Genomic DNA, 24889 nt, shown 5'->3' on the forward strand with positions numbered 1-24889 from the left:
TTTATGCAGGTGAGCCAAACTCCATCTGGGCCCCCTCCAGCCATTCACATCCTTTTCTCTTTTCCAACTCTCCTGGGTTATGTGATCTCATGATCTCGTGATCTCACAGGTGGATGGGGGACATCAGACAGTATGAATTAGGAGGCAGTGATGTTCTAACAGATAAAGCTTACTGCAGTGTGGACTGCAGGGATGAGTAGAAGGTTAATGATGAGGTGTTAGATCATCTGTAGGACCAACGATTAAAGAGCCTGAAAGTTCTGAGGGAGATGCAGAACAGCAGCGAGGAAATATTTTGTCCAGGGGCAGATGCAGAGGCAGCTTTGCAGAGGACTGGAGGCAGCAGCTATCCAATCTATCTGGCAACACTTTCCCACAGGTAAAGACCATTTCTATCCCCAAGGTTGGTCAACAGAGCTCTGCAGTGTGTTTTGTTTACCATATCTGCTGCCAACAGCACTGTTCTGGACTGCAGCCTTTGCCTGCATTGTATCAGTCATGGCAAAAGTAGCCAGTGGGATAACACACACATTAGGAATTGCATGACTCTGCACCACAGAGCTTGGTGGAAGCAGCACCTCAATGGGACAAGTTTGCAGCCAAAAGCCAGCACTCACCCTCCTCCTCCTCACTTCCATGTCACACCCCTCCACAACAAAATTCTCCTGTTGCATATGCCCCAACAGCTACAGCCTTTAATGTCAAGGAGGCAAGACTCACAAAGAGTTTCAGAGGCTTAGGAAATGCCAAGTGGGGAAGTGGGTCATGGGGCCACACTGAGGAGGGTCAAAGAAAGATTTTAAACTCAGCAGCATTTTCCTACAAATGCTTTGCCATCTCTGGCAGCAACATTTCCAAGGCAGGTGTCTTTCCAGCAGTTGAGCAGAGTGGAAGAAAGAAATATCTTTAAGTTACCCCAGTACACAGCATGTTAATGCTAATTCGGGAAAACAACTGGCTCTGTAGCTGGATAAGGGCCTTGTATGGATGTTGAGGGGTTCCCCTGGCCTTTATTTACAAGCAGAATAAAGCCAACCTGAAAATGTACATCACCTTTAGGAAGGGGTAGGCTCCCTCCAGTCACATGTGCCCTAAACCTATCTATTAATATACAGTATGTGCTCCTACTATGGAGGCTCTGAACATTGTAGAGTTAGGAGTAGTATATAGAGAGGTCTCTTGATGTGGGAAGTGCGACTTACGCATGTATTTGCAAATGTGTGCAAACAAAACCCACAGTTTTTAACGTAAACCTTTAGACAGAGAATTTTGATGTTTTGCAGGCAGGCTGGTAAGTGTGCTGGGAAATCTTTTGTTTGTTTGTGAGTTACCCTTCCATGTGCACCTTGCTGTAAAGGCTAGTTGTAGGTTGGTGTGGCTGCCATTTTTTGTAGGACCTGGAAATGTAATTTAGTGGCAATAGTTTTTCTAAATGTCACTTTTGCAGAAGTACATCCAACAGGTGCTCCACGTCACGTGCAGGTTTAAGGTATCCCTCAAACATGTTATGTTAAGGAAATGTGTATTTTTAAATATGCCCTTTAAGTCTTGAAAAACTGCTCCTCATTAAATTTTTTTTTTTGCTTTGGTACATGTTGCCCATGTTATGTAAGATGCAAGATCCCAGTTACCCATGCCCATTTTTAACAATAGCTTGCAAACTGGCCTTGAAAAATTAACAAATAACAAGATTCATCTCCCATAGACTTTTGTGGGGTTCAGGTGCTATGTTTGGGGTTTGTGGATTTTAGCCCGGGTTCAAAGATCTACTGCCGAAGTTCGCTCATCATTTATGGCTGCATTACACAGTTATACCTAGCCTGTTTTCATCCGCAGAGCTAAACATCACTTCTTTGACAATAACGTCATCTGTGATATCCCCACTTCCTGGAACTCAATGTTGGTCATTCTGCAGAGGCTGCACCACCAGCATGCTGTCAATGAGCACCTGTGGAATTGTTTGTGCAAGGATAGGCTTTTGGGGAGCTGGAGTGCTTTCATTCTGTTAATAGCTCATCGGTCAGGAGTATTTTGGCATCTTTGAAGATGAGTCCAAAATAGTGAGCCATGGCAAGGCAGGGATTAGTGATGCAATCCCTGTCATGGCCCTTCTGAATTACACACTCTGTGGCTTCATAGTCTGGGCACAGGATACACAGTAGCAGGAGGAAGAAGAAGATGTTCTGCTGTCTCAGGGCCATCAGGATCCTTTGCCTACTACTTCAATCCATGTGGGGCAAAGTCAGCAGGGTCAGATGAGGAATATAAGGAGGAGGAAGGTTGGGGTGCTGGAGGTGAAGAGAAGGAAGAAATGGGGCCGGAGTGTTTCACTCCTCTCAAACCCTGGTAGTTGTATGTGGGTGGGATGAGATTGTTGAGGATAATGTTATCATGAGCAGCATCAAGGAGTTGGGGTCCTTAGCTCTAAGCATTGTGTGGCTAATGGTAACTTGTATGTTGAAATGCCTGCAGAAGAGCCCCAGGTCATTGAAGAAAAGGAATACTATTGGGTGGCCACCCTGTTAGATCACTTATACAAGAGTAAAATGGTCAATCTACTGCCACCATTACTGATGGATAGTAAATGGGCTGAATGTTCGAGTTGAACATAATTGCATTTTGATTGGCCTAAGCAATGCACCTAGCCACAGGTCAGGTGCAATGCTTTGGCCAATCACAGCACAATTGGGCGGGGCTAGTGGTGATGTCACCACTAGCTCCACCCAATTGTTTACATCTGACCAGCAAATGTCAGTGCTAGGCGAGTGCTAGGCAGGTGCGGAAGGGTCTGCAGGCATCAGATTTCTTTTATTTCAGCGAGACGCCGTGACAACACTGGATGCTGTAATTGATGATGGATTACAACGATGGAACCATTCATTTTTTTGGCTTGAGAACTTGACAAAAACTTTTGTATGGTTCTTTATCCCTTAAAAGACCTAACAGGCCTAAAAGGCTTGGTATGGCTTTTAGGGGGAATACCCTGCACTTTTTAAAAAACATTTTTTACTGTAGGGTCCTTCCTAAACCCACCTTTTAAAAATGTCATTAAAAAAAAAAATGTCAGTCCTGCTTCAGCAGCTTCTATAATTGTACAGATATGCAACTTTGCAGGTAGTTTAAGGGGACCCCCAGGCACGATATTTAAAGGAATTTTTCTTTTTTTTTTACTTTAAGCAAAAAATGAAAAATTACTGTCCCTTTAAAATCGGTACTTTTTTAATTTCTTTTTTCACTGATCCATGTCCACCAGGGCAGTACCCAAGCCTCCATATCCTTTTTATAGCCAATAACTTGCATATAAGCCTTCAAAATGAGCACTTTTTAATTTATAAGTTTGAGTCTCGTAGACTTGCATTAAGTTCCAAGTCCACAGTCGAACATTCATTCGGTTTGAATGTTCAACTACAAACCGAACACGGGGGTGTTTGGCCTGTCACTACTGATGCTCAAATTTATGTCACTTTGAGGAACTGCTATATAAGAACCTCTCACTACCTGATGGTGGCAGGATCCCCTCTGATAACCTGCATGCCTCCAATCCTCTGAACTCTGAAAGGAGGAACAGTGGCGGTGGCAGCTGCCTCAGTGCCAGTTTTACAGTTTCGATTAAGCCACCGTGACCAGGACTGGCTACAGGCAGTGTGCAAAATGTGTGGCTTTTCTCTCTCAAATAATGTGCTCAAATGTCTACTTCAAGATAAAACCTGTCTCATCTTTTACATTGCAGCTAAACCAAGCTCCTTATTTATTGTCCATCTACTGTACAATATTTGGGGTTATTAGCGCTCAAATAATACAAACTACATTATATTGTAAAGCGCTATGCAAACTGTTGGCTCTATATAAGTCCTATATAATAATAATAATAATAATATTAATAAATAATACTTTTATTGCAGAGTAATATTTGCCCTATTTCTGCCTCTTATATTGCAGCCTAACAAAGTTGCTCGCATACTCTCCAACCACTGTATAATGTTTGCAACTGTTGTGTCTCAAATAATACATTCTAATTTTTATGTAATGGTTAAACCTGCCTTGTCTCATTCTATTATATTTATTGGCCAGCTGCTGTACAAGATAATACACTCAAAATTTAACCGCAAGATATAACCTACCTCATTTCTTTCTAATTGTTAACTGCTTCAAGTACTCAGGTGCTGTTCTGACACTAACCAGTTTCTACAAAATACATACCAGAAGACTATATTTTTAATATTTTGGGGATTCAGAGAGGGATGTGAGGGATTGTGGTGTTGAAGTTTTTTATGCCTTCTGTTTTGACATTTCATTTCACTTTTAAGACAGTATCCGATTGCCTCCTGGGAATATTTAATTGCATCATGGAGCAAATCGGATCATGTTTCAAAAGGGTTTTTTTCTTTCCTCTGAATCAACTGTGGGTATAGGATTGTGTATATGAAGGTTTTCTACTTATTTAATGTCTTTTTGGTTGAACTAGATAGACTTGACGTCTTTTTTCAACCTAACTAATTATGTAACTATACAGTGTGATACTTTGAAAAAAAAAGTAGCTAACAAATTACACTATTAAAGTGTTTTGTTACTTGCCAGTTTTTATGATATTGTGGGTTTTAGCTTTATTTTCTTTTTTAAGAAAAACTTTCCTAAAGCTTTTAGATGTGCTATGACTTCTACTTACATTGGTCAATTTAGGCCTATTAACATATTTTAAAATAATATCAAATTTAAAACTATTAGAAACATTTTTTTATTTAAGTTGAAATGCATCAGATTTGGGTGATACTGCTTTTTTAAGCAAAGCTAAGTATAAAAATTTTAAAATCAGTTAATTCTGATGTGAAAATGTTCTTTAGGATTGTAAAGTTTCTCTGATGTAACTGCTAGTAATCCTACAATCCTAAAGGAAACCTGCACTGAGAGAATATGGAGACTGCCATTTCAGACTTCTTCTTTTGAGAAGGCGTGTTGCCCTGCTGTTCCAACAGCTTCAATACTTTGATGATTCATCAGGAAAAAAAATGCTCATCAGGAGTTTTGATTTCAATCTAACATTAAGAATTAAGTCAGATGCAGCTAGCCAAATAACATTTTGAGTTGGGGTTCAGCAATGGCAGCTCCTGTATTAACTTTACAGTTTTCTTTTAAAGTGTATGTATAGGAAAAACTTTTTTCTAGGAAGGGAAGGGTAAAACCCCTACCAGGTTATTTTTGTTGAGTGTGTACCATTGATGGAACTTTCCTTTTACTTCCTGTCCTGAAGAAGCAACAGAAAGTTAGAGGAAATCTTACCTCTTATTCTGGGGACAACCCTAATATTTTGGATTGCCTATTACTTTCTGCAATTTGTCACCAGTACAAATAGAGGGGTTAATCTCCCAAATGGGAGCACTGACAACAATAAAAACTTGGCAGTTTCTCCTTCTTCACACTTCCTTATTTCTGGCCTAGGCTAGAATGATGTTTAGTGTTCCTGCAGCCTCCTGGGAAACCAAAAATTCCCTGGGTGCTGTACAGAGCATATGCCACTCTGTGTCATGGGGAAGGGGGGGGGGGTGTTGGCTGTCTATTTGATGATGCAGTACACCGCACATACACACCATCAAAAGGCTGCTGTACAAACTGGAAGAGACAGCCGACCCCACTGGTGATGTCAGAAGAAGATGGCGGTGCAGGACCAGGCAGATCCATGGAGAACACAACTGGATTACCAGTCTTGTGACAATGCTTTTGGGGAACAACATGGCTATAAAGGTAAGAGAAGGGGGGAAGGGAAGGGTTACTTAAGTTCTCGAACAGCAGTCTATAATACTCCTTCATTAGAAGCCATGTTTCTGTGATAGTTTGACTGACAATTTCTTGGCCATGCAACACAGTACCCAAATAAATTGGCCAGGTTTTTATTACTGGAGCCCGTAGACATGAAGCTGTAGTCATTCAAAGCAACACCCCCTCTGCTAGGATCTTTTACAAAGAACATTTTCTAGCTTTCTCAGTCCTAACCTGGTTTAGAAAGTTATAATAAAGTGTAAATATTCTAATAAAAGAGAACTGCAAAATGTCTGGTCAGTAATAATACATTTGAAAGCTGCCCCTTTGCCTCTGATGTGCACAGGCACATACCTACTGTGCTCAATGGTAAATCCAGCTCTGGCTGTACTGTTGCTTTGCTTGCAGCAAAATTATTACAGTAAAATGTAATATAAAAATATTAATTAAAGAAATTGAGCACAAACGTTCTTGTACAATAATGACACTACATATTAATTCATATAATAATAATAATAATAATGATAATCAATCATCATCATCATCAGAATATAATGTATCATATAAAATATGATAGCATTTTTACACAATTGTTGTTTTACTAATGGTGAACAGACTGTGCACTTTGCAAGTGCAGTTGCACCGTGCAAAGCAATTTGCTCCCTTCCCTCCTAGATTGCAAGCTCCAAGGAGCAGGGCCCTCCTATCCCTCTTGTATTGAACTGTATTGTTGCTATATTGTCTCCCATTATATTGTAAAGCGCTGAGAAAACTGTTGGCGCTATATAAATCCTGTATAATAATAATAATAATACTCTGCTGACTTTCATTATCCAATCATGTGCAAGCAAAAATGCTGCTTTTTTTTGTTCCGTGTGATTGGGTATTCTTTGCAAAGTGAAGCTTTGCCTCATGTACTAAGCTCTAGCACGTTTCATTGCAGAATGCATACAATTTGCTTTCTGTAAATCAACCCCAGTGTATTCCCACATGGAAGAAAAATATAATTGAAACATATTTTAAAAATATTCTTCCCAAATATATTGCCATATATTTGAAATGCTACAATTTTGGCCATATTCAATATATTTCAATATATATATATATATATATATATATATATATATACACTGCATGTTGAAATGAGTTTTTATTACAAAATATATGAAAAATATTTTTGAAAATACTGTATGTTTTTAAAAATACAAATCTACATTTTTGGAATGCATTTACAAATACATGTAAAAATATATGTTAAAATGACTTTTTTATATATTAAAAAAAATTTGAAGAGTATATTTAAAAAATATATATTTGAAAAAACACATTTCAACATACAGTGTGTGTATGTGTATATATATATATATATATATATATATATATATATATATATATATATATACTGTATATTGAATATAGCCAAAATTGTAGCATTTCAAATATATGGCAATATATTTGGGAAGAATATTTTTTAAATATATTTCAGATATATTTTTCTTCCATGTGGGTTACTACACCAGGTAACCAAGGGTTGTGGACACATTTCAAGTAGATGTAAGAATGATTGTAGATAGAAGTACTAGACAGAAGTATTTGAGTGAACACACTCACCTGCAGGTGAGGCCCTATGTGCCTTTTCTGCAATAAGACTTGTTTCTTCTAAGCAGTCAAAGCAGAAAGAGAACATTGGCATCATCACCTGTGAGTTTGAGGTAGAGGGGCGTGAATACATTTATGATAGGCAAGCTGTACCATGGGAGATGGAGTTACTGTGGATATGCCAACCTGTTTCTCTGCTTCTTTCTAAGACTGAGAACAAAAAGTCAAGTACAATGAAATTGGCATCAAGCCTATCTCTCTCTTGACCTGTAAAGCATTGTGACTTACAAAAGAATTATTATTGAAGTCGAACAAATATTTATAGCAGCATTTAACAATAGAAAAACATGGACAGAAAATGAAAGATTTCATGGTCCATATATGAAACAATATTTCTGGCTGGGCAAGGGGCAGGACCTGCAGTGACACACTATGCACTATAGACACACTTGTAGAGTCAGTCTACCCAAAACTTATATTCTCCTGCTTTTTTACTGCTGGTAGATGCTGAAGAGTTTAATCATCTGTCAGTATCTTCAGAAACTCATGAAAGATCTCTAAGCTCCTATCTTGGGTCTCCAAACATGTCATCACTAATAACAGTCTCTCTCTGTTGGGAGAATACAAGAATTAGTGGATCACACAAAAGTGCTCACATACAGTACATGTCAGCTCTTTCCAAAATGAATTTTTTGCTCTCGAACATGTACCCCCCATAGAATTTTACTACAGTGAAAGAATAAAATGGAATAATTCTCTAAAAGCCATGAAAGCTCATGGCCTTAATGAAGCAATCAAATCATTTCTGCAAAATGTTGTTTGGTTTACCTATGTAAAAATGCACCTATTGTATTTTTGTATTTCTGTGGCTGATTTCATAGGTTTTTTTTAAAGGGTTTATTTAAGTTTTTCTCCTTTAGCATACAAAACAGTTGCCATCTAAGCTAGGATGATGGCAGTAAAGTTGGCTACGCAGAGCCCAACAACAATAAGCAGCGGGATAGTACAAAGTAAACCATCCATAAAGTAACACAGCCTTCAGCAAGAATAGACATGGACAGTTCAATTCAGCCAACAACAAAAGAATAGTAAGATAAAACAACAACACCCACACATACAACCACCAACAATAATCACACATAAACACACGCACACATACAGTGTTCTCCTCAGACCCAGGTAGAAGATTCACATCCAACCTATTTAAGGAGAGGATTGTGAAGGACCCAAATCTGTCATTTGAGAGGCTGAAATATCTAGCCAAGGTTGCCATACTTTAGCACATTTTTTTAGAATATGCACGTCCTTTGTAAATAAGTTTGTACAAAGGTATAGCCTGGTTTATTAACCTCCCTGGCTGTATTCCCGAGTGTAGCTCGGGGTAAAATTTCAGTACCAAGAGCGGTAACCCCGAGCTACACTCGGGCTTACCATGCGGCGTTGCTCAGGGAGTCCCTGCAGCGCTTACCTTGTCCTTCGCTCCCGCGATGTGTCCCCTGCAGCGTCCCCGGCCATCTCCTCCAGCCGATGCCGGCATCCGGCTTCCATGTTCCGGTCCCTGCGACGTCGGGACGTACGGGCGCCGGAACCGGTGGCAAATTTGAAATTTTTAAAAAAAGTAATTTTTTAAAAAATGATTATTATATAGTAAAACATTGCTGTTTCAATGCATTTCACATACATTTTGTCCCTACTGCTTTGTCCTGTCCCCTGCCTACATTTTGACTGTTCTTTCTGCCTGGAAACGTAGAAAAGTCCATGGCGTCCAAAAAGCGTCCCTTTATGTCAAAAGCGGTTTTAGACCAGCTAGAGAACAGAGATAGTAAATCAGAACCACTTGCAGAATTAATAGTGATAATGATTTGTGGGGAAATTCGTCATCAGACACTGAAAACGATTTTGCGACTTTGCTCAGCGATGTGCGAATTTGCCTCTGTATTTCAAATTTCAGTGTATTTGGATTGATTATATTATTGAATTAAATTTATTGTTATTATATTAATATTTTTTATGATTATTAATTAAATTATAATTTATGATTTCGTGTTTCAAGTTTTATCATATCCGGAATGTTTACTAGACACTTGTTTGGACAGATTTCAGTGAGTTATTCCTAAAAATTACAGCCTACAATAAAAAACTACATATTTCCATGCAAAAAAATGGTACCGCTTTCAGCACCAAAAATCGAAAATAATCATACCGCCAGGGAGGTTAAGCAACAAATGTCTGGCAATGTAGGTGGAGCTGGATCCTTCCAATGCAGCAAGATTTTTTTTTTTGGCATAGAAAATTTCAAACAAAACATAATTGATTTCATAGTTTAAGGTTTATTCCATGCACAATAGTAGGTCTATGTGAAGACTACAATGTTGTTCAGGTTTTCTGTTGGGCATCTAACTATATAAATTTTTTATCCTTATGTTTATGCAGATTTAATTATTTGTTTTATTATTTTTAACTTTTTTTATTTTTCGTCATTTACTTTGTGTAATTTTGTGGTAGATTTTACTGGCTCTGGCTTGGTTTTGCTGGTTCATGTGTACCCCTTGTGCCCTTTTTTGAGTGAGTAGGAAGCTGCAAGGACACCCAGGGTGTTCGGGGGAGATGGGGTTGGCAAGTTTACTCTGTGGTGCCCTCCGGGTTCCTGGGATAGACATCCTTGCACTATCTTCTGCTCCTGTATCTCCTTTTCCATCTAGGTCCATCTGGTATTTTCCCACCTCTTTGGGTGGTTACAGGTGACTGGTTAGCTTAGAGGAGTGTTTGCACTCTTTCCATGTGGCTGTCCCTTAGTAGATATAGCCTCCCTTTTTTTCTGTTGGCTATCCAGTAGGTGGCACAGTCACTGTTTACAGCAGCAGGCCTTATTGACTTAACTAACTAACTTACAGTCAGGTCCATAAATATTGGGACATCGACACAATTCTAACATTTTTGGCTCTTTACACCACCACAATGGATTTGAAATAAAACAAACAAGATGTGCTTTAACTGCAGACTGTCAGCTTTAATATGAGGGTATTTACATCCAAATCAGGTGAACGTAGTAGGAATTACAACAGTTTGCATATGTGCCTCCCACTTGTTAAGGGACCAAAAGTAATGGGACAGAATAACAGAATAAGAAATCATAAATCAAACTTTCACTTTTTAATACTTGGTTGCAAATCCTTTGCAGTCAATTACAGCCTGAAGTCTGGAATGCATAGACATCACCAGACGCTGGGTTTCATCCCTGGTGATGCTCTGCCAGGCCTCTACTGCAACTGTCTTCAGTTCCTGCTTGTTCTTGGGGCATTTTCCCTTCAATTTTGTCTTCAGCAAGTGAAATGCATGCTCAATCGGATTCAGGTCAGGTGATTGACTTGGCCATTGCATAACATTCCACTTCTTTCCCTTAAAAAACTCTTTGGTTGCTTTTGCAGTATGCTTTGGGTCATTGTCCATCTGCACTGTGAAGCGGTGCCCAATGAGTTGTGAAGCATTTGGCTGAATATGAGCAGATAATATTCCCGAAACACTTCAGAATTCATCCTGCTGCTTTTGTCAGCAGTCACATCATCAATAAATACAAGAGAACCAGTTCCATTGACAGCCATACATGCCCACGCCATGACACTACCACCACCATGCTTCACTGATGAGGTAGTATGCTTAGGATCATGAGCAGTTCCTTTCCTTCTCCATACTCTTCTCTTCCCATCACTCTGGTACAAGTTGATCTTGGTCTCATCTGGCCATAGGATGTTCCAAAACTGTGAAGACTTTTTTAGATGTCGTTTGGCAAACTCTAATCTGGCCTTCCTGTTTTTGAGGCTCACCAATGGTTTACATCTTGTGGTGAACCCTCTGTATTCACTCTGGTGAAGTCTTCTCTTGATTGTTGACTTTGACACACAGACACCTACCTCCTGGAGAGTGTTCTTGATCTGGCCAACTGTTGTGAAGGGTGTTTTCTTCACCAGGGAAAGAATTCTTCAGTCATCCACCACAATTGTTTTCCGTGGTCTTCCGGGTCTTTTGGTGTTGCTGAGCTCATCGGTGCGTTCCTTCTTTTTAAGAATGTTCCAAACAGTTGTTTTGGCCACGCCTAATGTTTTTGCTATCTCTCTGATGGGTTTGTTTTGTTTTTTCAGCTAATGATGGCTTGCTTCACTGATAGTGACAGCTCTTTGGAACTCATCTTGAGAGTTGACAGCAACACTTGAAATGAACTCTGGACCTTTTATCTGCTCATTGTAATTGGGATAATGAGGAAATAACACACACCTGGCCATGGAACAGCTGAGAAGTCAATTGTCCCATTACTTTTGGTCCCTTAACAAGTGGGAGGCACATATGCAAACTGTTGTAATTCCTACACCGTTCACCTGATTTGGATGTAAATACCCTCACATTAAAGCTGACAGTCTGCAGTTAAAGCACATCTTGTTTGTTTAATTTCAAATCCATTGTGGTGGTGTATAGAGCCAAAAATGGTAGAATTGTGTTGATGTCCCAATATTTATGGACCTGACTGTACATCCCCAGTTAACCACTTGCCCTCCTGAGAATATTTCCCTCTTCCTGACCAGGCCATTTTTGTGTTACGGCACTGCGTTACTTTAACAGACAATCGCGCAGTCATGCAACGCTGAACCTAAATGAAATTTACATCCTTTTTTTTCCCACAAATTGATCTTTCAGTGGTATTTGATCTCCTGTGCGGTTTTTATTTTTTGCGCTATAAAAAAAAAAGAGACCGACAATTTTGAGAAAAAAACAATATTTTTGACTTTTTGCTATTAAACATGTCCAGTAAAAAAAATTTAAATATAAAATTTAATCTTAAATTTAGGCCAAAATGTATTCTGCTACATGTCTTTCCTAAAAAAAATCCCAATACGTGTAAATTAATTGGTTTACGTGAAAGTTATAGCGTTTACAAATGGCGGTATAAATACTGGATTTTGTTTTTTACTAGTAATGGCAGCAATCAGCGACTTATAGCATTCTGACACTGGGCGGAACTGACTTGGTGTCACTGACATCCCCAGTGACAACAATACAGTGATCAGTGCTAATAAAAAGTATTGACACTGTACTAACGGCACTGGGCAGGAAGGGGTTAACATGAGGGGCGATCAAAGGGTTAACTGTGTGTGCCATCCAAAGCAGTGTGTCCGAGCTGACAGGGAGGAGAGCTATTAGTAAACAAAACAATCCTCCTCCCCCTCGTAGATGCTCGGTAATCACCGGGTGCCAGTGAATGGTGCCGCGGGTAGGGTGTGTGCCCCCTCCCCGGAAATGCAAAATCACGTATATATACACACGTGATTTTGCGCACCCCTGCTGCCCTGTGGCAGTATATCTGCTATAGGGCGGCAGGAAAGTGGTTAACAACTAAAAGAAAAACACTGATAAAATGGAAATAACCAAGTGACAAGGGTTACCAAATTATACGTCACCATTTTTCTAGGTAAATATATTTCTAAAGGTGCTATTGACATGCAACCCTTACATGAAAAGAAACCAAAACAAGTAAGTTCAGAAATTAAGTTATGTGTAATAAATTGGAATGACACAGGATAAACGTATTGAACACATGAAGAAAGGGAGGTGAAAAGAAGGCTTGGTAAGCCAAGACACTAGCTGAAATCTATCAGTAATTAGAAAGCACTACCGCCCTTTGTCAGTGCAAATTACTATCAGCTGGTTCATTCTCAACTGATGGTTTATGAAAAGGTGTCTCATTATCAAGGTGTCACACAAGAAACATCTCATGATGGGTAAAAGCAAAGAGCTCTCTCAAGACCTTTGCAACCTTATTGTTACAAAACATACTGATGGCATTGGTTACAGAAGGATTTCTAAAGTTCCAGTGAGCACTGTTGTGGCCATAATCCGGAAGTGGAAACAACATAATTTCACCATAAACCAGCCATGACCAGGATTTTCTGACAGAGGAGTGAAAATAATTGTCAGAAGAGTTGTCCAAGAGCCAAGTACCACTGGTGGAGAGCTTCAGAAAGACCTGCACTTAATATTTAAAAAAAAAACAATAAGTAATGTTCTTACAGATACAGTTGTGTCCAAAATTATTCAACCCCCAATGCTGTAAAGGGGTTTAGGGACTATAGTGTACATTTGGAATTGTATTCAGAATCAAATCCTACAAGGACGTTGTAACTACCCAAATGCAACTAAAATGACATCAATTGTTTATGTAATACAGTAGTAAATGGTTCTTATGTGGTTTCTTCATTGCCACAATTATTCAACCCCTTAAAGACTACCACTCTGAAGAACAGAGGTTCATACAGGTGCTTTCCATCAGGTATTGAAAACACCTGTGGATGTCACCGAGCAGCAATCAAGCATAATAAGCACCAATTAGGCAGCTTTAAAATGACTGTGATACTCAGCTCCTTCTAGACATTTACTGGTGTGGTTACAAACATGGTGAAGGCAAGAGAATGGTCCAGGAAGACAAGAGAAGAGGTGATTTCTCTTCACAGGAAGGGCAATGGCTATAAGAAGATTGCAAAGATGTTAAACATACCAAGAGACACCTTAGGAAGCATCATTCGCAAATTCAAGGCAAAGGGCACTGTTGAAACGCTACCTGGTCGTGGCAGAAAGAAGATGCTGACTTCGACTGCTGTGCGCTACCTGAAGCGTAGAGTGGAGAGAAGTCCCCGTGTGACTGCTGAGGAACTGAGAAAAGATTTGTCAGATGTGGGTACAGAAGTTTCAGCCCAGACAATAAGACGCACACTGCGTAATGAAGGCCTCCGTGCCAGAACTCCCAGGCGTACCCCCTTGCTGTCTCCAAAGAATAAGAAGAGTCGACTGCAGTATGCCAAAAGCCATGTGGACAAACCACAAAAGTTGTGGGATAGTGTTCTGTGGACTGATGAAACAAAATTAGAACTGTTTGGGCCCATGGATCAACGCTATGTTTGGAGGAGGAAGAACAAGGCCTATGATGAAAAGAACACCTTGCCTACTGTGAAGCATGGTGGAGGGTCAATCATGCTTTGGGGCTGTTTTGCTTCTGCAGGTACAGGGAAGCTTCAGCGTGTGCAAGGTACCATGAATTCTCTTCAGTACCAGGAGATATTGGATGGAAACGTGATGCAGTCCGTCACACACCTGAGGCTTGGGAGACGTTGGACCTTTCAACAGGACAATGATCCCAAGCATACCTCCAAGTCCACTAGAGCATGGTTGCAGAGGAAAGGCTGGAACATTTTGGAGTGGCCATCGCAGTCACCAGACTTAAATCCGATTGAGAACCTCTGGTGGGACTTAAAGAAAGCAGTTGCAGTGCGCAAGCCTAAGAATGTGACTGAACTGGAGGCCTTTGCCCATGAAGAATGGGCGAAGATACCCGTAGATCGCTGCAAGACACTTGTGTCAAGCTATGCTTCACGTTTAAAAGCTGTTATAACTGTAAAAGGATGCTGTACTAAGTACTAAGATTGAATGTCACTTGGGGGTTGAATAAAACTGATAATGCTGTGAGCACAGAAAAGACATTTGTGGTTATTTCATTATAACTGTTATGTTATATTTGTCTGACCTACAAGTGCCTCTTTAATGTAAATGTAAGCAAGATGACTGAATGATCAAAAGCAATGTCAAACTGGCCAAAACACTCAATTTCAGTGGGGGTTGAATAATTTTGGACACAACTGTATATGAGTAATTGGAACGTCCTCATAAACAGTACTCAGTTATATTAAATTTACCCTAAAAAACAAGGGATCATATGTAAATCGATAACACATATAAAAGGAAATAAAGAAACTTCCACCAAAGTGTGCAAATGTGAAATACAGTTCAGTTCATTTCATTGCTGTTATATTCCTTTAAGGTTGTTCAATCCACCATTATTGTGATCCTCCAGTGACTAACACCCCATCAAATTGAACACTAACCAGAAACTGGTGAGTAACCAGCAGTGGAAAATCACACTCCCTGATGCTGAATGATTATAGGGCCGACAGTGTGCTATTCAATCTCAGTGTCACAGAACAAGATCACCATCCATCCAATAAAGTATTGATCACTCTCCTTCCGACCGCCTCATCATTAAGATTTACTTAGTAATCCAACTCCATATGTGGGCAAACTGAAAACAACCACATAGTGTAATTCTGTTAACACATTTATTAACCAAAGCCCCCCTTAAAATGAAACTCACATTTAGTCAAAAATAAAATCACATTGCATGAGTAACACTCCAAAACCTTCTGACAGCCACTTCAGCAGCAGGTGACAGTCTCACCACACACTTCTGGATAAGATTCCCACAGCAGCGGTCACGTGATCATACCACATGGTCCTGGCGTGCGTGGTGACGTAAGATCAGAATTGGTCAGGAAGAGATCTTGACAGAGGAATGTTAACAAAAATCTGAAAAATATACTTTAAAAAAATATATATTTTAAAAATATATATATTTTTTAAATATATTCTTCAGATTTTTTTTAACATATAAAAAATGTATTTTAAAGACATACAATATATTTTTAAATGTTTAAGTGTTTCTTGTATAGTCGTAGGGATAGTTATGTTTTTTTTTGCTCCTTGTCTGCAATTTCTCGAAGTTTTGTCATCTAAAGAAACAGCTTACAAGTGGAAAAGCACAGTTTCATTTCTCTGAATGCAATGGAGAAAATTGCACGCTTATTTGATGTATGTTGGAAATGCTTTTTTTTGTTGTTCCTTTTGTACCTTTTTTTGTATATATTTGAAGACAAAAAAAAAAAAAAAACGCATGACACATGATGTAAATGTTAATGCTTTATTTACTGTATTGTTTTGTTTATTGTTTATTTTTATTATGATTTTGTAAATATTGCAGTTTCTTTGACTTTGTGGTGTATTCTGTTTTCTTTTTGGTTGATGATGATGGAATCTGTAAAAAAAAAAAAAAAAAAATTGTTATTTTTGTGAAATTGTTGTTTGAAATTTTATAATAAAAGAATTAAAAAAAAAACCTGCATCCCTGTTCCTGTTCCTGTCTGACTGATTCGTTGCTGACCCTGCCTGATCCGGACCTCTGCTGACTTCTCCTGTTTGATCCCTGGCTTGTGACCCCGACCATTCTCTGCCTGACCCCCTGTACCTACCTGCCCGTTAGTTGCTGTACCCGGCTCGTGACCTGACTACTCTCTGCCTTCTCCTCCTGTTCCTACCTGCCCGATTGTTATTGACCCGGCCTTCCTGACGACGCTTGCATTGTATGTATTGTTATCTGTGGGTGGTTTGGTTCATTTGCACTGTGTTATGTTTTAGTATTGCACTGCGTTTGTATTGTTAGTGTTAATAAATTATATTGTTTATAACATATCTGAAGCCTGCGTTTCCCTGCGTCAGTTCACATACCTCTGGTCATACCCTGGAGCCCTGACACGTAGCCCCATCTTGTACAACTTTGCCAGAGTATAATGAACTCTAAGTAGAATATATAGTTGAGTAATATGATGGGAAACCGTCAACGAACCAAGATGTACTGAATGCAATGCAGCCTCCCACTGGTCATCCTCAAAAGTCCCAATATCTCATTCCCATTGCCCACCGGCCCTACTCGGGTGTTTTTCCAAGTAATCTGCCAAAAGCATGCTATAACAATGAGAAATAAGCCCCATAGTTACTGTAGTAGATTGTAAGTAGTTAAAAATAGGGGTAGGAGAAGGGTGCCAGAGGGCCGATGGGCCCTGAGCCTTAACTGAATGTTAACTGCAAATAGTAAAATAGCATCGTGGATGGTAGGTTATATCTAGACTGGTAGACATCAAAGGAGAGAAGCTGATCATTGCTAAATATATTGTATGCTTCAGATGAGTGATACCATAAGTTTTCCATTTAGAAACATATTGTAATTTGGCCAATTCTGGTAGCATTGCATTATTCCATATGGGACTATAAAAACGTATGGCCTGTTATCTGTTGCAAGTGCTTAGCCTTAAGCCAAATTTTTTTTATTAGGCGATATGTAGGGAAGGATTTGTTAGGTTTACAAAAGGATTGAGCCTCAAGGCACTCAGGCAAAGAGCCAAAAGCAGTGCAGTGCAACATTACTTGAAGGGTAGAGTCATCAACCGGAGCCGAGTCAACAACTCCCTGCACAATACCCTTATAAAAATGTTGTAGCTGACTAGCAACGTAATACAAGCATGGGTTAGGCAACGCTCTCCCCCCTCTGTCTTTGGAACGCTGCAATTGTTTCAGCTGAAGCCGAGGTGAACGACCTTCCCAAAGCAATGAGTGAAAAATGGTATTTATAATTGCAAACATTTTTAACGGAATCATGACTGGGGAATTATGAAGAAAGTATAACAATTGGGGCATAAATATAATTTTTATAAGATTAACGCTACCTGTCAGAGATAACCAGAATTTGGATTATATCTTGACCTTATCTTTAAAGCGAGTCAACAAAGGAGCTACATTGAGTCGACAATAATCTAGTAAATTGGCACTGATAAGGATAACTAAATATTTGAAGGAGGTTTTAATCACCACTGGACAGAAAGTAGACACCATGGGATCCACAGCCCTGTCCAGTGGCAACAGTGCCGATTTAGCCCAGTTAATGACTTGTCCCGAATAATGGCCAAACTGTGAAACAATATGCATAACAGTACGCAAGGAAGGTCCAGTGTCTCCAAGCAAAAAGCAAAACATCATCAGCATATAGCAATATTTTTTCTTGAGTGCTATATTTAAAAACCGACTACATCTATACTAGCCCTAATATGAGCCACCAAAGGCTAGATGGCCAGTGCGAGCAAAAGCGGGGAAAGGGGGCATCCCTGACGGGTGCCTCTGCCCAATTGAAAAGTTGAGGAAATAGCCCCACCCTGTCTAATCGCGGCACAAGGAGAATTATAGAAAAGCTTCACCCACTTTATAAATCGGTCACCAATACCAAATTTCTCAAGAATCCGCCATAAATAATCCCATTTTATGCTATCAAATGCCTTAGTGGCATCCAAGGACAGAAGCGCTCTAGAGCCCCCATTGTCAGCTGGTGTTTGCATATTAATAAACAGTCTGAGTAAATTAGCAGCTGTAGATGTCTCTGACATGAAACCTGCCTGGTCAGGGTTTATGAGAGTGGTGATTACTTTATTTAGACGAAGCTCTAGCACCTTGGCCAGAATCTATACTTCAGATTGTAATAGGGCTATAGGTCTATAGGAACTAGGATCAGAGGGATATAGGTCTATAGGAACTGGGATCAGAGGCCATCTTGTCCAGCTTAAGTAGCAGGACCACTGTGGCCTTGGTCATAGAGGCAGGCAGAGAGCCCCTGTCATAAGCCATTTGAAACACTGTCAAGAGTCACGATAACATGGTTTCAGCATATACTTTATATACCTCTATAGGGATACCATCCTCCCCCGGAGTCTTATTATTATTCGAGAATAAAGTAGTTGCCTTGACAAGCTCATCTACTGTAATAGGAGGGGCTAAATAAGATTTGTGACTAGGAGCGAGTGTAGGTAAAGGGGTATCTCCAACATATTCATCCAGGGCCATTAAAGTAAATGTGGATTTAGAAGAATAGAGATTAGTATAATAGTGGACTAGATCTTCCATAACAGCTGCAGGAGTGTTTACCAAAGTACCCGTTGAGGAGATCAATGAACCAATGGGTTGTACTGCAGTTTGAGTTTGAATTAGCTTAACCAACAGACATCCAGTCTGCTCCCCTTCCTCATAAAAAGATTGGCAAAGAAACATTGCTTCTCAGCCTGTGGTGTGTCATGCACACAAGAACCTCCTGCGCGGACAATCACGCCTGCTTATTAGAGTCAGTGGTGTAGTCTATATAAGCACACTCCATTAGATGTGCCTGATGAGTAACCTGAGCCTCAAATTTCCTTGTTTTAGTTTTAATGACAGAGATTTCAGATAGGAAGACAGCTCTAAGAAAAGCTTTAAATGCATCCCAAACAAGTAAAGGGTCAGAGGGAAGGTAATTAGATTGGAAAAAATGATCTATCTGTCAGAGCCTGGAATCGAACCTGGGCCTTCTGCGGTGAGAGACAGTGTTTCTTCTCACTGAGACACCTGGAATGCTGGACAGCTCCCTTGACAATTCTTTGGATGATCCTGCCTTTGCCCTGTTTTGTCTTGAACCTTGAACTCCTTGCTCCTCCCATGAACTTCCTATAAAAGCCATGTCTCTGCACTTCCTGGTTGCCAGATTATTGTGCCTTACCAGCCAATATCCCGCTTACTATTCCTGCTGCTGTCTTCATCTACGTTACCGACCTTTGGCTTGCTACTGACTACGATTCTGCCTCATCCTATCTACTACCATTGGTGACCGAACCCTGGCTTGTGACTGACTCCGCTTCTGTTTGATCCCTGAACTGTTTGATCCGCTTTTGGTTTCCAGCCTACTCATTCCCTGGTTGGATGATCCTGAGATCTGCGACCTGGCATTCACACGCAGCCAAATCCATCTCCACCATTAGGAGCTCTGGGGAAGACCGGTGGATGCTTAGACCCCGCACCTCAGGTGAGCCTGCGTCATTCCCAGGGTGGGCCGCTGGTGTACCAATCCTGCTGGTTTCAGGTAAGCCTTACAACTGCTGTAGCAACTGGTCTCTGAACCTGACCTTATATCGTGACACTATCTTTTGTGCTACCGCTTCATGAGAAGGAATCAACTTCAACTAAGAAGCATTTAACTTCCATGATGCCCCAGGGAGGGATGACCCAGGACCAATACAAAGCTGGATGACCAAGGGGCAATGGTCAGACACACTTCTTGGGCTGTAGGCAATTGTCTTGACAAAGGAACCTGCTAAGGAGTTGCCTACACACAAATCTATTCGGGACAGGGAACTATGAGTTTTGGATAAACAGGAGAACTGACGGGTGGGCGGGTACTGTATCCGCCAGTAATCCACCCAGCCCACCTCAGTCAAAAAACAACTAAGGGCAGTCCCAGAGTCTGGGAGACTGCAATAGCAGGGGGATGCTTATCCAAAATAGGATCCAGGTACCCATAGAAATCACCCAATACAAATAATGGCACATTAGGCTTGTCCAGCAAAAATTCTACAAGTCGCCTCAAAATAGTAGTGGAAAAAGGTGGTGGCACATAAATCATCGCTAACACACAGGTAACAATATATAATGCAGAACAAGAATACGAATCTACCCTCGGAGTCAGTTTTGCACGCTAACTTCCGGTATGGTATGGCCCTGTGTATCAGCGCACACACCCCGTGGGAATAGGCGGTGTGGATGGAGTGATACACATGTCCAGCCCAAGGAAACTGCGCCAAAGCCAAAGTGTCCACAGTGAGATGAGTTTCTTGTAGGCCACATATAACAGGATGATGCTTGCGTAGTTTGGTTGATATCATAATCTTCTTCAAGGGATCATTGAGGCCTCTAATGTTCCATGAAATCAACGAGATGCTCTCCATAACACATTAAATGGGTCAGAGAAAGGATGACGCTTGATAAGAGGAAAGTACACACAAGTTCCCTCACAGTAGGCAAGGGGCATACTCCACCTTGCGGAACACTGCATGACTAAAAATAAAAATGACCTCTAGGGCATTGAGCACTGGAAAAAGGACTGGAAAGGTTAAACAAAACTGAGGCACAACGGTTCCTAACATAACAAATCCAAAAAACAATCAACAAACCCATAGCTCCCATATCCCCTCGGGTCAGGCAACTGGCCCCCAAGTGTGAGTAAATGACCTCAGATAAGGGTAACTGCCACTCAGCAAGTAACAGGAGCACACACTGTAACAGTAAACAGAATCAGAGCTCAAAATTGCGGCAGTCCAGAAATGACATTTCCCTGTGAGATAGGAACAAAAAATATCAGGGATCCCCACATAATAGTAGGATGATAATAGCAAGAGTTAATCGTCAGGAGTCCATGGGCGACGATGCAGTTGAGCTTCATGTGTGTCCACCTAATCTGAGGCTGCAGCAGCAGAGTCAAAAAAGCATGATTGATTATTGGCAATGATTTTCAGGTGGGCAGGATACAGCATAGCATTTGTCAGTTGAAGGTTCCGGAGGCGGCCTTTAATCTCAAGAAATTTGACCCGCTTGCGTTGCACCTCTGCAGAGAAGTCAGGATAAAATGGAAATCTTAGCCCCATTAAATTGAATATCAGCACGCTCCCTTGCAAGATGCAGGATGATTTTACGGCCCTTCTAATTGAGTAGACGTGGGCGGTTGTCCAGCTGGCAATGGTCGAGTATGGGTACGGTGCAAAAAGAGGAGAAAATGCTTCTTTGCCAAAATGCTCAAGTAACCAAGATTCGATAAATTGCGTAGGATTACCGCCCTCAGTACATTCCGGCAGGCCCAGAATACGCACATTGTTGTGTCACAGACAGTTTTCAAGATCGTCCATTCTGACATTGTTAGCCTTAGCCAAATGTGCTGTGGAGCAGGTATCAGAAAACAACGGGAGGAGATGATCTTCCAAATCACTTATGCGACTTTCCACAGCCGTGGTCCTTTCTCTAATCTTCTGAATATCATGGCAGAGAAAGTTCACCTCTTCTCTCAGATCCCCACTTCCTTCTTTGCAGGATTCACCGATGCAGTATAGTGTCTTACAGCCTTAAGGATACCCACTAAAGTGGGTTGCTCCTGCTCAATAGTATCAATGTCCTTCTCAGCACCCCGCTCGACCCTCATGTCCACCTCCTCTCCCAGGAGCTGCTGCTGCAATGGTGTGGTAGGCCGCACAGAGGGAGAAGGTATGGGAGTCCCCTGAATCTTCAGGTCCAATTACCCTGTAATCCTCTGGTTATAGTAAAGCATGTCCCTGGAGCCCTCCTTCCCCGACTTTCCAGCGGCCTCTTTCAACTTGTCACCTCCTCCCCTGGGTGCATGTTGCGGCTGTGGAGTGCTGGCACCATGATGGATGTCTGGACCGGCCGGCTCTTCTGTTTTTCCGGGTCATCACGGCAGGAAAAGGCTCACCCTAGGGATGTAGAGGTGCTCCAGATCAGGACCGATACACAGGAGCAGTGAAAAGTGCAGAAATCTCACCAGGATAGGATCGGTGACAGGATGGTTAGTGACAGCTCAGGGAAGTACAGTGGCTCACATACAAAAAGCAGTTTTTAAATGACGATTTCATTTATTAAGGGAAAAAAGCTGCCCAAAACTGCCCGGCCCTATGTTATAAAAGTAATTGTCCCCTTAACTTAATAACAGATTGTGCCACCATTGGCAGCAACAACTGCAATCAAGCATTTGCTATAACTGGCAATGAGTCATTCACATTGCTGTGGAGGAATTTTGACTCACTCTTTGCAGAATTATTTTAATTCAGTGACATTGAAGGTTTTTCAAGCATAAGCAGTCTTTTTATGGTCATGCCACAGCATCTCAAATGGATTGAAGTCTAGACTTTGACTAGGCCACTCTAAAACCTTAATTTTAGATTGTAAGCTCCATGAGCAGGGCCCTCCTATTCCTTCTGTATGGAAATGTATTGTAATGCACAAACTGTTGGCACTATATAAATCCTGTATAATAATAATAATTATTTTTCTTTTTCTGAGCTATTCAGAGGTGGACTTGCTGGTGTGTTTCGGATCATTTTCTTGCTGTATATCCCAAGTGTGCTTGAGCTTCAGGTCACAAACTGATGGCCATACATTCTCCTTCAGGATTTTCATGGTTCCATCAATTATGGCAAGTCTTCCAGGCCCTGAAGTTGCAAAGCAGCCACAGACCATCGCACCACCACCACCATGTTTGACTGTCCATATAATGTACTTTTTATGAAATACTCTGTTAATTTTATGCCAGATATAGTGGGACACACATCTTCCAAAAATTTAACTTTTGTCTCATCAGTCCACAGAATATTTGCTCAAAGGTTTTGGGGATAATAAAGATTTTTTTGGCAAATGTGACGAGCCTTTGTGTTCTTTTTGGTCAGCAGTGGCTTTCGCTATGCCATTATGCCATATGCCATTTTTTCCCAGTCTCTTTCTTATTGTTGAATCATGGACACTGACCTTAACTGAGGTAAGTGAGGCCTGAAGTTCTTTGGATAGTGTTCTGAGTTCTTTTATGCTGTCCTCTATGAGTTGTTGTTGTTGTGCTCTTGAAGTAATTTTGGTAGCCCGGCCACTCCTGGGAAGGTTCACGACTGTTCAGAGCTCTTTTCCAATTACTTTGTTTTTCATCTGTTCTTGAATTTCTTTAGATTGTGGCATGATGTGTTGCTTTTGAGATCTTTTAGCGTGCTTCAATTTGTCAGACAGCATATATTTAAGTGATTTCTTGATTCAACAGGTCTGGCAGTAATCAGGCCAGGGTGTGGCATACTTTTTCACAGCACTGTATAAGCAATAAACCAGAGTAGCTACAGGTAGTACTTTATACTTATCAAGGTAGTCTAAGTAAAAGGTGTATCTATACAGGAATTCCTTTTTTATGGTTCAGAAGGAAAGATTGCGTGCAAAATTGTACATTTAAAAAAATAACACATGATAGGAGAAGAGGTGAAGAGGAAGAGAAAAAGGAGAATAAAAAGGGAAAGAGTTAAAATTCATAAGGGAAGATAATGGGGCTACGAAAGGGAGGGAGGGTAAGAATGTGGGGGGATCCATGGGGTCCAACAAAGCATTCAACTCTGAGGGGCTGAACAGATAGATTACAAAAAGAGGAGAGAGTGGTCTAGGTTATGAATGTGCACTTTATTAGAAGTCCTATTATTTCCTGTATTGTTGATTCACTTCTGCATGCTGCAGCTTACCGTATTTTTAAGGGGAAACTATAAAAGCCAATTCACTCCTATACATGTATATTACATAATGCGTTGTAGTGCATGTGCATAGATGTACACGAGTCCTTAATTAAACGTATTCTTTACACACATTATCTAAAACCAAATAATGGAAAATTTCCTATCAAATACTTACCATATTTTTCCTTTCCTGATGGGCTCCATGGCTGCATAAAATTTGGGTAGCTCTGCCTTTCCTCCTACCCCATAGGACACCACTGTCATAAATTTTGAGACTGAGCCAGAGGCAGTGTTCCATAACTAGCCTACTCATGACACTGGGAAGGGACTCATGCTGTCATGGAGTCCATCAGGAAAGGAAAATTATGGTAAGTATCTGATAAGATATTTTCCTAACAGATTCTATGACAGCCTACGTTTGGGAGCTAACTAGCCAAAAGAACAAGTATGGGATGTAAAAAAAAAGGTAAGGTTTCAATAGTAGCACATAGCCAACAAAAAACCTTACAGTTAAAAATAAACAGGATATATAAGCTAGGTTCACACCACAGTAAGCCAGAACAGCCTTAGTGGAGGACAATGTCATCACCCTAAAACTATTCTTGGTACCCTTTTACAGGAAACCCATGAAGTCTACACACTCCTGGTTGAGTGTGCTGTCACCGCTATCATAGAAACTAAGCCTTAAGCCCTATAAGCCAGTTAGCTAGCAGGCATGACCCATGCAGCGATGATTCTGGATGATATCTCTGTCCTGTTGGTTCTGCAAAGGGGTA

The 24889-nt window shown here is 40.6% G+C and overlaps 1 protein-coding gene across 1 annotated transcript in view; it reads right to left on the minus strand.

The window, feature by feature from the left end:
- Positions 1-16133: 16133 nt before the first annotated feature.
- LOC149462998 (galactoside alpha-(1,2)-fucosyltransferase 2-like) overlaps positions 16134-24889 on the minus strand; it is a 224384-nt gene continuing 215628 nt past the window's right edge. The window contains exon 3 of the transcript XR_016312543.1: positions 16134-16261. The gene's annotated coding sequence lies outside the window, so the exon portion shown is untranslated. The remainder of the gene's footprint in view (positions 16262-24889) is intronic.

This window comes from Staurois parvus, unplaced genomic scaffold, assembly GCF_062004578.1.
Source record: "Staurois parvus isolate SC_StPar_1 unplaced genomic scaffold, SC_StPar_1.0 ptg000163l, whole genome shotgun sequence".
In the NCBI taxonomy this organism is placed as follows: domain Eukaryota; kingdom Metazoa; phylum Chordata; class Amphibia; order Anura; family Ranidae; genus Staurois; species Staurois parvus.